This window comes from Scyliorhinus torazame, chromosome 5, assembly GCF_047496885.1.
Source record: "Scyliorhinus torazame isolate Kashiwa2021f chromosome 5, sScyTor2.1, whole genome shotgun sequence".
Classification (NCBI taxonomy): domain Eukaryota; kingdom Metazoa; phylum Chordata; class Chondrichthyes; order Carcharhiniformes; family Scyliorhinidae; genus Scyliorhinus; species Scyliorhinus torazame.
Window position 1 is genome coordinate 206,305,713 of NC_092711.1, and position 12,586 is coordinate 206,318,298.

The window sequence follows — 12,586 nt, forward strand, 5'->3', positions numbered from 1 at the left end:
TTGAGTCGAAGATTAATATTTTTAATCTTTAATAATCTTTATTATCACAAGTAGGCTTACATTAACGCTGCAATAAAGTTACTGTGAAAAGCCTCTCGTCGCCACATTCCAGCGCATGGTCGGGTACACAGAGGGAGAATTCAGAATTCTCAGCCATTAGGAGAATTGAACCTGCGCTGCTGGCCTTGTTCTGCATCACAAACCAGCTGTCTCGCCCACTGAGCTGGGTGCAGCTATACTGAGTGACCAGCCAGTGTTCAATAAAATTTTAGAACATTATGCAACAAAATAATACATCACCATAAGCAAGGCAAAAAGAGGCTCAACATATGTGAGTACAGAGAGGGACAGGAGAACAAGATCACAACAGGCTCAATTTCATCATTAGACATAATTTAACAGCCCCACCAGAGACCAAGGCAGAAACAGGATGAGGCCATGAAAACATAGTTAAATGGTGCACAACCTCCCACGCCACGTCGGCTCGCAATTACAAGAGTTTCAGGATACATTTTCTGCAGCATGTTCAGGCGCGCACCAAAATACACCCTCCCTCAACTCTAGCAGCACCAAAGACCCATCTTAGTCTCTCGAATACCAGACCCATCTGCACCCATGCAGGGGAGCCAAGCACGGATTCTTCATATCCATCCTTACAAGAAACAAAGAAAATATGAGAAAGCCCCACTTCTAAGGGGAGTTACATTTATGCCACACAATGCACCTTAACCCCAATCTCAAGCTCAGTGCAGAACCAACATCATTCCAAACAGTTATGCAGAGAGGACCAGCAATATCATGTTCGGATTATGATTTAAGTTTCAAGGCCATCCAAGAAGGAAAAAAAAGAGAGAAAGAGCTAATAATAATCGCTTTTTGTCACAAGTATGCTTCAATGAAGTTACTGTGAAAAGCTCCTCATCGCTCCATTCCGGCGCCTGTTCGGGGAGGCTGGTACGGGAGTCGAACCCGCGCTGCTGGCCCTGTTCTGCATTACAAGCCAGCTGTTTAGCCCACTGTGCTAAACCAGCCCTAAAATTAACCTACAGGATAACAAGGGAACAGGACCCAACCCAGGCTCTATATTTCCCTGGCATCCACCAATGAAGAAGGGAACAGGCTGCTCATTCAACCAAGAAAGCGTACCCCCCCCCCCCCCCCACCACACACACACACACACACACACACACACACACACATACAAGTGGGATATCCACCAAGGAACAGGAACTGGCTCATCCCCTGTGCACTGAAGAAGCAAAATCCAACCTCTCAGGATGTCACGGATAAGTGCCTTCGAGAAGGGACATCCCAAGCCCCTAGGCGGAATAGGATACTAACCACTGCACCGGGCTTAGCCCAGCACATCACGACGCATAAGAAACAATGTGTTTCAGAAATACAGCCTTTCTGGAGAAAAAAGGAGAAGATGGCAGACCTTCCTCGGGGCTGTCGAGTGAATTTGAAACCAAATTCAACCGTTGAAGCTCTGAAAAATATTCCAATGGAATCCGATCCAATCACCACCCGTTACTGGCCAGAGCAACGCCTTCTGGACCAATTCATTGGCCACCAACTAATTAATCAAACCGAGTCCTTACTGATGCCAGCCAGTTTGCAATCACCAGTTTAAACCAGCAATGCCTTCTGGATTATTCTGTTTGTATTGAAGGTACAGGCTGCTTGCCTTAAAGTCACCGGTCCATTAATCATCCATGGATCAAAAATGTAACGGCAAAATAAAAAAGGGGAAATAAGGAAATAATCAGGAAACAAACAGGAAGGACCCTTAGCCTCCACCATTCTCCCAAAGATACCTTGCAATTCTTTAGAGTGAGCCCCAGCGGCCTGCACTGCTAAGTCAAGATCTTCAACCAGAACAGCACTTTTGATGGCTGCCATCATCTGGATGCACACACTACCACCAAAGCAAGAGCCCGCTCATGAGTAACTGTGCCAATGCAGGATGGACTCCATCATGACCCACTCAGATCTCCGTTACAGATGAAGATTTTTAGGATTTATCTTCGCTCTTCTTCACAAAACACCAGTCAGGATTCTCAAGGATCACAGTGCAAGCCATATAACCCAAGAAAAAGCAAATATGAAATGTGCACCAGGATGAAATAAAGGATTAGAAGCTGAGCAGAGCCAGAGCTTTAATCATCTTTATTGTCACAAGTAGGCTTACATCAACACTGCAATGAAGTTACAGTGAAAAGCCCCTAATCGCCACATTCCGGTGCCTGTTCAGGTACACAGGGAGCATTCAGAATATCCAATTCACACAACAGCGTGTCTTTCGGGACTTGTGGGAGGAAACCAGAGCACCCAGATGAAAACCCATGTAGACACAGGGAGAACGTGCAGACTCTGCACAGACAGTGACCCAAGCTGGGAATCGAACCTGGGTCCTTGGAGCTGTGAAGCTACCGTGCTGCCCAGCTTGCAAAAATGCTACTGTTCCTGTGCTCTCATCAAGTGATTCCCAGCCAGGTTTTTGATGAGAAGTTCAAAGACAGAATTAACAATCAATTGCAGCTTTAAAATTATTGTGCTAGGTTTTGGGAACTTGGCTGTCGGTTCCTCAGTACAACTTCTCTAATTCTTTGCTCCAGGCAAATATCTATTGAGAACTGACCTTATCTTGATCTTTGCTGTTGCTAAATGTAAATACACACAAATATTCTGAAGGTGATTTTGTTTTTTTTAGACAGAAGGTTTTACGCGTGACTAAATTTGCATTAATTTTGTGTGTACACATGAAGGAAGGTGGCAATGGGCCCTAGTTTTTTTCGTTTTGTGTAAGTGTGAAAGTTGCTGCTGTTCACAAACCACGGCTGTCAGTGGCAGTTTTGCTGTCACTTCTTGTCCTGTGTGCGCAGAAGTAAAATACTCCAATAATTTCAACCTGCAGCATACGTTTGTTAAATTTACCCCACACAGGTACCACCTGTACTTGATTTCCCTTGACAGCTTAAGCACAAACCTCAAAGACTGGGAAATCTCCGTGTTTAGTTGTGCACAACAATGAGAAGGGATACACAAGTTGAAAAGTTCTTGAGCCACTTCTGAGTATTCCATGAATGCGGTCATGTGAGAGTACCTTTAAGACATTGGTGTTTAAGAAAACAGTGATGTCAGAGAGTGGGTGGGGCTGAGCTCAGGTCAGCCATTTTGCAGTTTTTAAGTTTCAGTTTTGAAAAGTGCCTGGCTGGTGTTGCTGAGAGCAGCTTAAAAGTGCCTGGCTGTTTTGCTGTGAGCTGATTAAAAGGAGAAAGCCAGTTTGAGACAGCAGCTTGAGAAGTTCTGGTTTGCTGTGAGTTGCTTGAAGGGAGAAAGCCAGTTTGAAAAGAGCTTGGGAGTGTCTGTGTTTTGCAGTGAGCTGGATCTCTGCCATGAAAGACTATCTCTGGATCATTTGGGTGATTTAAACGCATAATTGTAAAGCCATTAACCTGATGTGATACTGTTTAAAGGTGTTAAGTCTCTTGGAAGTTTGAAGGAACATTTTAAGGAGTTATTTACTGTTGCAATATTTTCTGAGTTATCTTTGAAGTAAGGGGTGTTAAGAGATCCAATGTTTATTTAAGATGTTAAGTTGAGTTCATGGAATAAACAGTGTTTTGTGTTTAAAAACCCACGTGTCCATAATTGTAATCCCACACCTAGGGAAAAGCTGTGTGCTAGGAAAAGCAACAAATCCATTAAAGGGAGGGGTTGGTTGAACTCCATGATACATTTTGGGGTTCTGAAAACGCCTCGCCCATAACGATGCATATATATTTAATATTAAAAGCTTTAAGATATTTTGTAAAGATATTTTTGAAAAACCCATTCTAATATATAATGTGCATAATAGTCTTTCAGTTAAATGCATTTGTGATACAAAAGATCTCTTCATGCCATAATGCAGTGGGTTAAAATAACAAAAACTCCCTTGTGCTAAAGACAGCTGGGCCTTTATATTTCTTGGATGTGTCCTTTGCTGCCAGTGTATGATCTCTCTGTTGGCTACAAAAGATGTTTTGCAATCGGAGTGTCACATAAATAGTCATTATTGTTAGCAGTGAATCTTGTGACGAATACAGCAGTCCCTGCTTGAATATGGCCATTTGTAACATTAAATAAAGCTTTCCTCAGTTTGTTCTCTCATGGAATCTGGCAAAACTTTATCAAGGAAAAGGAATGAGCCTACTTTTCTGTAGCACCTTTCGTGATCTCAGGATGTCCCAAAGCACTTCACAGCCAGTGAAGTACTTTTTGACGTATTGACACTAATAATATAGGAAATGCGATAGCTAATTTGTGCAACAAATGTGATAATCAGATAATTTATTGTTGGTTGAGGGATGAATGTTGTCCAAGGTGCACTGGGTGAATCCCCCTGCTTATCTTCAAAAATAATGCCATGGGACCTTTAACTTGAGATTTAAAAAAATAAATTTCAAGTGTCTAATTCGTTTTTATTTTCCAATTTGGGGGCAATTTAGCGTGGCCAATTCACCTACCCTGCACATGTTTGGGTTGTAGGAGTGAGACCCACACAAACACAGGTGAATGTGCATTAACTTGAGAGTTTAACATCCCATCTGAAAAGTGGCTGTTCCAGCAGTGCAGTGCTCTCTCAGTACTGCACCCCTATTTTCTCCCCTTTTACAGACAGCTTTGCAACAATTACCCCGAATATGTGCACCTAGATCAACACAACTCATGACGTCGGGAACCAATATTTGTAACTCTTGGCCATCGGGAAGAGGGCTCCTAATGTCTCAAAATTAACTAGCCTTAATTTTTAACCCAACTGGAAGTTCTTGCAACATTCTATGCCCAAGACCATTTCTCTGGCCAGGCAGCTTTGTAGACTTGATATCCCTTCTAACTGCCAATGTATAACTTGTATCTTTGGCTGCAGTTTCTGGAACACCTAGTCCTCAGGCCAACCTTTCAGGCCAATGAGCATTGTGGCTATGGCTTTCTTTACTGCTAAGCTGGACTCACTGAAGCCCAAATGTGTCCTCGTTATAACTTCATTTCACCTCCCAAAGGACTCGCATGTTCTTCTTTCTTCAAGCTGTAACACAGTATTTGAACTTAAGATGGCAACTTTAAGACTTTTTTAACATATCCCAAAATTCACAAATGATCCCAAAAATACATACAAATTAAGACCTTTCACCAATATGTTTATGTTCACTACAGTTTGATAATTTATGCCTTATTAAGTGTATAAATATACCAATGAACCTATTCTGGTACAACAGAACTGCCCATGATGGATTGATTTCTTGGATTTTGTCTTGCTGACTACCATGCACCCAAAGTGAAAACTAAAAAGGCTTGCACAAAGGAGCAGCATAGGCTGAAATAGCATCCACTTTTTTGATGTGTGGGCTGTTGTTTGCCTGACATCTGTTATGAGACACGCATTTGTGAATTCAAATTCTGGACTTGAATGTCTGTGCCCTTATCGGGGTTAATTGTGGTCAATCGAATTCTTCTGGCAGCATTCAAGAGGGACAGGAGACTACGTTTTCAAGGTACGGGGCAAAGCCATTCATGTCGAAGAGTAGATTTCTGTGCACCTATTCTTTCTTTGAGGGTTGGGGGAGGGCGAGGTGTGAGATGAAACAAATACCATCTGGCTCCTTCAGATATTTATCTGACCATCCAGGTATAATTACGAGAAATGCATAGGCACATTCAGCCGCAGTCTATTCCATCATTCAGTTAAATCATGGCTGACCTGCACCAAAACCCCATTTACCTGCTTTTGTCCCAACAAGAAAATATTATATATTTGACTTCCATGTGTTATTTCTTCTTTTCCCCCTGAGTATTAACTTAGCATTATCTTCCCTACTACTGATGTCAAACAATAAAAAGATTTGATATGGTACATACAGGAAAATAACTTCCTCTGCTTGGGGAAGACCAGAACAGACTTGAAGATTTCAATAGGCCTTCGACATTACACAGCTAATTCTGAGAAAAGTTGTCTATTTAGACTACTGATTGAGGGAAAAAAAGTTTCCTACTTGCACTCTTAATTAGCCAAGCTCTAATTTTAACATTCTGTCCCTCACACCGGCACGCCTACCCTTCGCTTTGAACCTTCATATGGATAAGTACAAGGAAGAAGCTGAGCACATGGTTCTTCTGCCTATTCATGGGTTTGTGGAGCTCAGTTATTTAAGCGCTGATGAAAACAACAATATATATTTGTACATCGCCATATTTTGTGTAAAGCAACAGCTATAACTTTACATCAAGGTGGTCAAGCTGGGATACAAAACTTCCTTTGTATTTATGAGTCAGACATTGAGATGCTGTGTTCCATGGTCTGTCCTGGGTGACCACAATCTCACAGGAGAGTTTTTAATTTCTATTTGTGCATCAAGTACTTGTAATCGGCAAGTTCGTACAGCTGCGGTTTAAGGATTTAAAAATTAACTTATCTGGGGAGCGGCATGGTAACACAGTGGTTAGCACAGTTGCTGCACAGCTCCAGGGTCTCAGGTTTGATTCCTGGCTTGGGTCACTCTGCAGAGTTGCACTTTCTCCCTGTGTCTGTGTGGGTTTCCTCCCACAGTCCAAAGATGTGCAGGTTAGGTGGATTGGCCATGCTAAATTGCCCTTAGTGTCTAAGAAGGTTAGGTGAGGTTCCTGGATTACGGGGATAGGGTGGAGGTGTGGGCTTAAGTGGGATGCTCTTTTGAAGGGCCGGTGCAGTCTTGATGGGCCGAATGGCCTCCTTCTGTATCGTAAATTTATGAAGGATGCTTGGGAGCTCTTTAGAAGCAGAGAGTTCTGTGCTAGGACTTTGAGGTCGTTTGTAACTTCCTGTGAGGACCATCATTTTTTTGAGCTTTGTCAGGGTTGAAATTGCATTACGAGCAAAGCTCCAAAAAGGCTTTCGTGTCTTCAAGCAGAAATGAGGGATGAGGTCCAGATGGATATGGAGGCGTTTGTTTTCCTCCATTCGTGGAGGTTCTGTTGTGTTGCGCTGGATCAGTGAGGGGTGAGTGGTAAGTACGTTATGTGCCAGCATGGGGAGCCATGGTGTCGGGGTCGCCTTGAGGGCTCCAGTGATGCATCTTATTGCTGTGTTCCGTTGAACATCCAAGTGTGTCTACTTCTGGTCCATATCGGTGCGCAGTCTATCAGCTATGGAGTAAATGAGGTTCATCACTGAAGTACTAATAAAGTGACCAAAAGATGTTGAAAGATCAATGAATAAGCAAAGCATGAGACTGAACTTTGAGTTTGAATCATAACTGGCTTTGTTATTTTGACTTGCGTTAGGATCTGCAGTGAAGACAAAGCTTCGGGGACTGAGCTCCACTCACTATTAGGATGTCACACTTTATTATCTCCTGTGTCTAAGAGGTGAGAACCCCTCTTCCAGGACCAAGACCGTGTGCCCCTTAGAATTGACTAATTGCATAATTTTCTTCAAATCTAATTTTTCAATTTGAAAATGTGTGTATTCTGAGAACATTACATTTAGATTCTAACTAGTTTTAAGGGGTCTAAAACGCAATGTCTCGCCTGTATATTAATGTACATATCTATGATTCTGACACTTACAATAAATCCTGGAGACGAAGATCAACGTCTCATAGAATGACTTTTGATTGAGCAAAGATCTTGTGCAGAGAGAGAGAGAGGTCCCGGGAAGGTCAGGTGCCATTTTCACCACAATGCCTATTTAGTTCCTTTCAGTGTGATCTATTTAAGACCTCTCAGGATAAAAAGAGCTGAGCATTCACATTACAATTCTGGCAACGTGCTTGGCCCAATTTAATTTTTCTGCTATTTGATCAGTGAGGTCAACCCATTTATTTTAAATAGATGAACACCTTAAAGTTATGGAAGCAGTGATGGTGGAAACGGCAACTTGGTTTTAGAACTTAAACATTCACATGATAATGGTTAATTGCAATTACCCTAATTTAGCAAAACTTTTTTTTGATATTTTGTTTGGAAATACTGATCTTTAAGAAGTTACCTCTTTGGAGCATGCTGCATGAATCAAAGATTTTATCAATGGATAAGGCAAAAAAATTGAAAACTAGAAAATGGCGCTGCCACCACCGGAATTACACAAGTGTCTCGTTTCATGTTGGCTCCTTCAGTTTTCCAACTGTGTCTCATAATCTCAAGTTTCCTGTAAGGCAGTAGGCAACAGTGCACTGCATGTGTGTCAGAGATTCAAATTAACTCAATATGCATTAGCATGCAGTGTTAAATTTTGTACCTACTCTGAACTGTACCAGCCTCCCCGAACAGGCGCCGGAATGTGGCGACTAGGGGCTTTTCACAGTAACTTCATTTGAAGCCTCCTTGTGACAATAAGCGATTTTCATTTCGTTTCATTTCAAACTGGTGTACCATGAATAGGGCGTCGAGCGGTCGGAAATTGCAGAAGAGGAGTACGGTGAAACCGCTTTCTCTCCACAGCACCAGGAAAAATCAAGAAGATGTGTAGGTTGTTGACAGTGCTGTGGGAGGGGGAAGGCAGGGAAGGGGAAACAAACTGGGAGAGTAAATTATGGGGGGGGGTGGGGAGAAAAGAGGACATATAGTCAAAGTAGTCTCATAATTTCACACAATTGTAACAGGCCTCCTGGACCCATCAGAGGACCCCCCCCCCCCCCCCCCCCCCCCCCCCCCCCCCCCCCCCCCCCCCCCCCACACACACACACACACACACACACACACACACTTGTTTAGCTCGCCAGCTTTCCCTCCCCTCATAGGCCTCTCAAATCCCTGCCCCCTATACCATTTGCTGGGGCCTCCCGGCCTACTGGCTTGCCACCCTGTCAATCCCTGAAACCCATTCCCAAATCCTGGATCTAATGACACACACCTCTGTCCCAAAGTACTGGAGAGCCGCCGGCTCTGGCTGGCTGCTTGGGAGTTCATGAGAGTGGGCAGGGTAATAGTTCACTGAACCAAGTCCCAGAAGCAAATTTGGTTCAGTGGTCCTTGCTTGTTCCTTTTTAAACTGAATCCAACGAAGTGTAATAGACTTCCATCAGATTTTCAAATTATCTCACACACAAGAGGAAATGTTCCTTCCACATCCAACTTGGCACTAGATCTAATATACTTTAATCAAGTCACCCCGTCACTCTTGTAAACTTCAGCGGAAATGAGCCCGGCCTGTCCAACCTATCCTCAAAAGACAACACGCTCATTCTGATCATCAATCTAGTAAACCTCCTCTGAACCGCTTCCAATCCATTTGCATCGTTCCTTAAATATGGAGACCAAAACTGCACACAGTATTCGAGATGTAATCTCATCATTGCCTTGTATAAATGAAGCATAACTTCATTACTTTTATGTTCAATTCCTCCTGCAGTAAAATATAGCATTCCATTAGCCTTCTTGATTGCCTGCTGGACCTGCTACCTGGATCTAGGTGACTCGTGCACCTAGATCCCTCCTAAGCTCCGAATTCTGTAGGTGTTCTCCGTTTAAGTATGAATACTCTGCTCTTCCTGCCAAAGTGAACAGCTTTACATTTTCCCACATTATACTTCATATGCCAGATGTTTGCCCAGTCACTCAAACTATCTGTATCTGTCTGAAAACTGTCTTCCTCGCAACATACTTTCCTACCTATCTTTGTGTTATCTGCAGACTTAATTACAATGCCTTCACTCCTCTCATCTAAGACATCTAAATTGTAAAATGTTGAGGCTCCAGGACAGATGCCTGCAGGACTCCATTTATCACATCCTGCCAATCAGAAAAAGACTCATTTATGCAAACTCTGTTTTCAGCCAGACAGCCAATCATCTATCCATGCTAATATGACACACCCTACACACCATGAGCATTTATTTTCAACAATAACCTTTGATGTGGCATCTTACTGATGTGGCGTCTTCAGGAAATCCAAGTACAGTACATACACTGGCTCTCTTTTATCCACAGCAAATGTTACTGCTTCAGAGAATTCTGGCAATTTGGTTAAATATGATTTCCTATTGCCAAAACCATCCTGATTTTTGCCAATTACCTTAAGTTTTTTCAATTGCCCAGATGTAACACATTCCCCACAAATGAGGTCAAGCTAACTGGCCTATGGTTTCCTGTTTTCTGCCTCCCTCCCTTTTTGAATAGAGGGGTTATATTTGTTATTTTCCAGTTTGATGGAACTTTTCCAGAATCTAGGGAATATGAAGATTAAAATCACTATATTATTGCCATCCCTTTATCACATGCACTCAATCTTTACTCTCGTAAAATTCTTCCTACATTGTAGGTCCCAGTGGTGACCTCTTTCCCCTACTGTTCCTCACCTCCACCCAAGCTGATTTTTTTATCCTGATCTCCTGAACCAAGGTCATCTCTAATTATTGCACAAATGCCACCCTTGATTGATAGTGTTACCCCTCCACCTCTACCTAGCTTCCTGTTCTTCCTGAATGTCATAAACCCCATATTGTTCAGGACCCCAACCCTTGCCAACCTGCAGCCACACCTCCGTAATGGCTATCAGATAGATTTATTTACTTCAATTCGCTCTATCAATTAATTTACTTTGTTATGAATGCAGCGTGCACTCGGATACAGAGTCTTTAGTTTTGTCCTTTTTTATCTTTGTATCGGCTGGCCTTCGTTGTTGGTGCATGATTAGAGTTTTCTCTCTGTCCTTCCCTGTCATTCTCTTACCTTCATTCCCCATTTTACTATTTTCCTCTCTAACCTTGTCTCTACTCTTTCGATTACCACATCTCTCCATGTTTGACCCCTTGCCCTCACTATTTAGTGTAAAACTCTCCGCTTCCCTAATTCGCAAGAACATTGGTCCCAGTATGGTTCAGGTGTAGCCCGTCCAAGTGATACAGCTCCCACTTTCCCCAGTACTACTGCCAGAATCAAAGTGTTTTTTAACATCTCTACCTAGTTATTGTGGTTGGTAACCAATCGCATGATTCATAATATATGTATTTAGGACCAAGTGTTCCCTGAGTGCTCTTGTCAGCAGCTCCTAGGTTAGCTTGCCAGTTTCGGCTCAAAATGGGGATGTAATGTTTTCAAACCTCGTGCCAACTTACTGCATCATTCAGCCTGCAGCAGTATGCAGGAGAATTTGACTGGGCATAGCAGGAATTATAGTCGATGAACAAAAATGAATTCCTTGAACTAAACTTCGGGAACTCATCCAAAACTCTTGCTGCCCTTGTCCTAACTCACACCGAACTCTGTCCACCCGTCACCCTGTGCTTAATGGCTTGCGTTGGCCTCCAGTCCAGCCTTAAATTTAAAATTCTCCTCCCGTATGTTCAAATCCCTCATCCCTCACTACCTTCCCCACCTCTAGCCATGCAAATTTACCAGGTCTCTTGCGTTCCTGAAACTCTGGCTTCTTGCCCATTCCCCATTTTCTTCATCCCACCATTGGCAACTGAGGTGTTGGCTGTCTGGGCTCCTCAATTTTGGAGGTTGAGAAGTGTCTCCTCCAGCAATCTCCACGACTTTTGTTGCTTTATCCTGCTACCAGAAAACTTGCTGATATGTTTAACTTGCCACATTTCCTGTTGCAACATGGCGCTGACGTCTGTCAGCTCTTATTCCTCTACTGTCAGTGAATTGACACTTATTTAGTATTTATCAATATGCTGACTCAGTGGACTCAGTAACCGTAGCCAGATGATTTATCTCTTCGTCACAGTTTATATATTGTACATAAACTACTTCAGTCTGCATCGTGGGGTGGAAGTATTGAGCGACACGTTTCTGTGTATCTTAGATTATAAATAGAAACGCTGCAAAGTTTCAATAAGAAAAACCCGACACTAATTATGAATGGCAACCAAAAATCCATGGTGCAGTAAATTTAACATGTGGTATTATGGATTGTAGATCCATGATTTGATATTGATCGGAGCATGGTTTCATTAATGAAGAGTGCTTGGTCCCATTACTTGTAAAAATGCTGACATTATTTGGTGTGTTAACAGAACTGATGAACTTTTCTGAAGTACGTGTGCATAAGCATTTGTGCTTGTGTGAGCTTTTTTCAAATAGCCCACAATGTAAATGTGCAGGCTGCATGAAAGAATGACCTTGCTCTTGTACTGCTATTTTGTTGGCGCTCTCGCAGCCACCCGTGCCACCGCTCAAGCCGGCAGGAGAGGAGGCCATTTGGCCTCTTGAGTCTGTTCTATCATTTTATTTTCAACAAACTAATTAGATCATCGCTCCAATTCGAACCTCAAGAGGATATAACTCATGTTTACAGAATCTTTCATCATAATTCTAACCATGTGAGTCTTGGTATCGATGTTGTGAATCTGAGCGGTAATTCTTCTAAGTACACTGCATCTCCTCTGAAGTTTGGAGACCCACTCCCTCTCTTTTCTGCTCTCCTTTGTACATGCCCCAGTTCCCATGCCGTCACACCCTGTTGGTTCTCTTGCCACAACTACTGCCAGCTCTCTTGCCACCACCCTTTGTTAGTTCTCTTGCCACTGCCAGCTCTCTCGCCGTCTCACCTGCCAGCTCCCTTGCCGCCACCCCATCAGCTCTCGCTACCGGCTCTCTCTCCTCCACCCCTGCTGTC

The 12,586-nt window shown here is 42.9% G+C and overlaps 1 protein-coding gene across 2 annotated transcripts in view; it reads left to right on the plus strand.

Annotated features, from left to right (window-relative positions):
* The window catches only part of klhl13 (kelch-like family member 13), a 319,987-nt gene that overhangs the window by 85,984 nt on the left and 221,417 nt on the right, over nucleotides 1-12,586 (plus strand). The window lies entirely within an intron of this gene.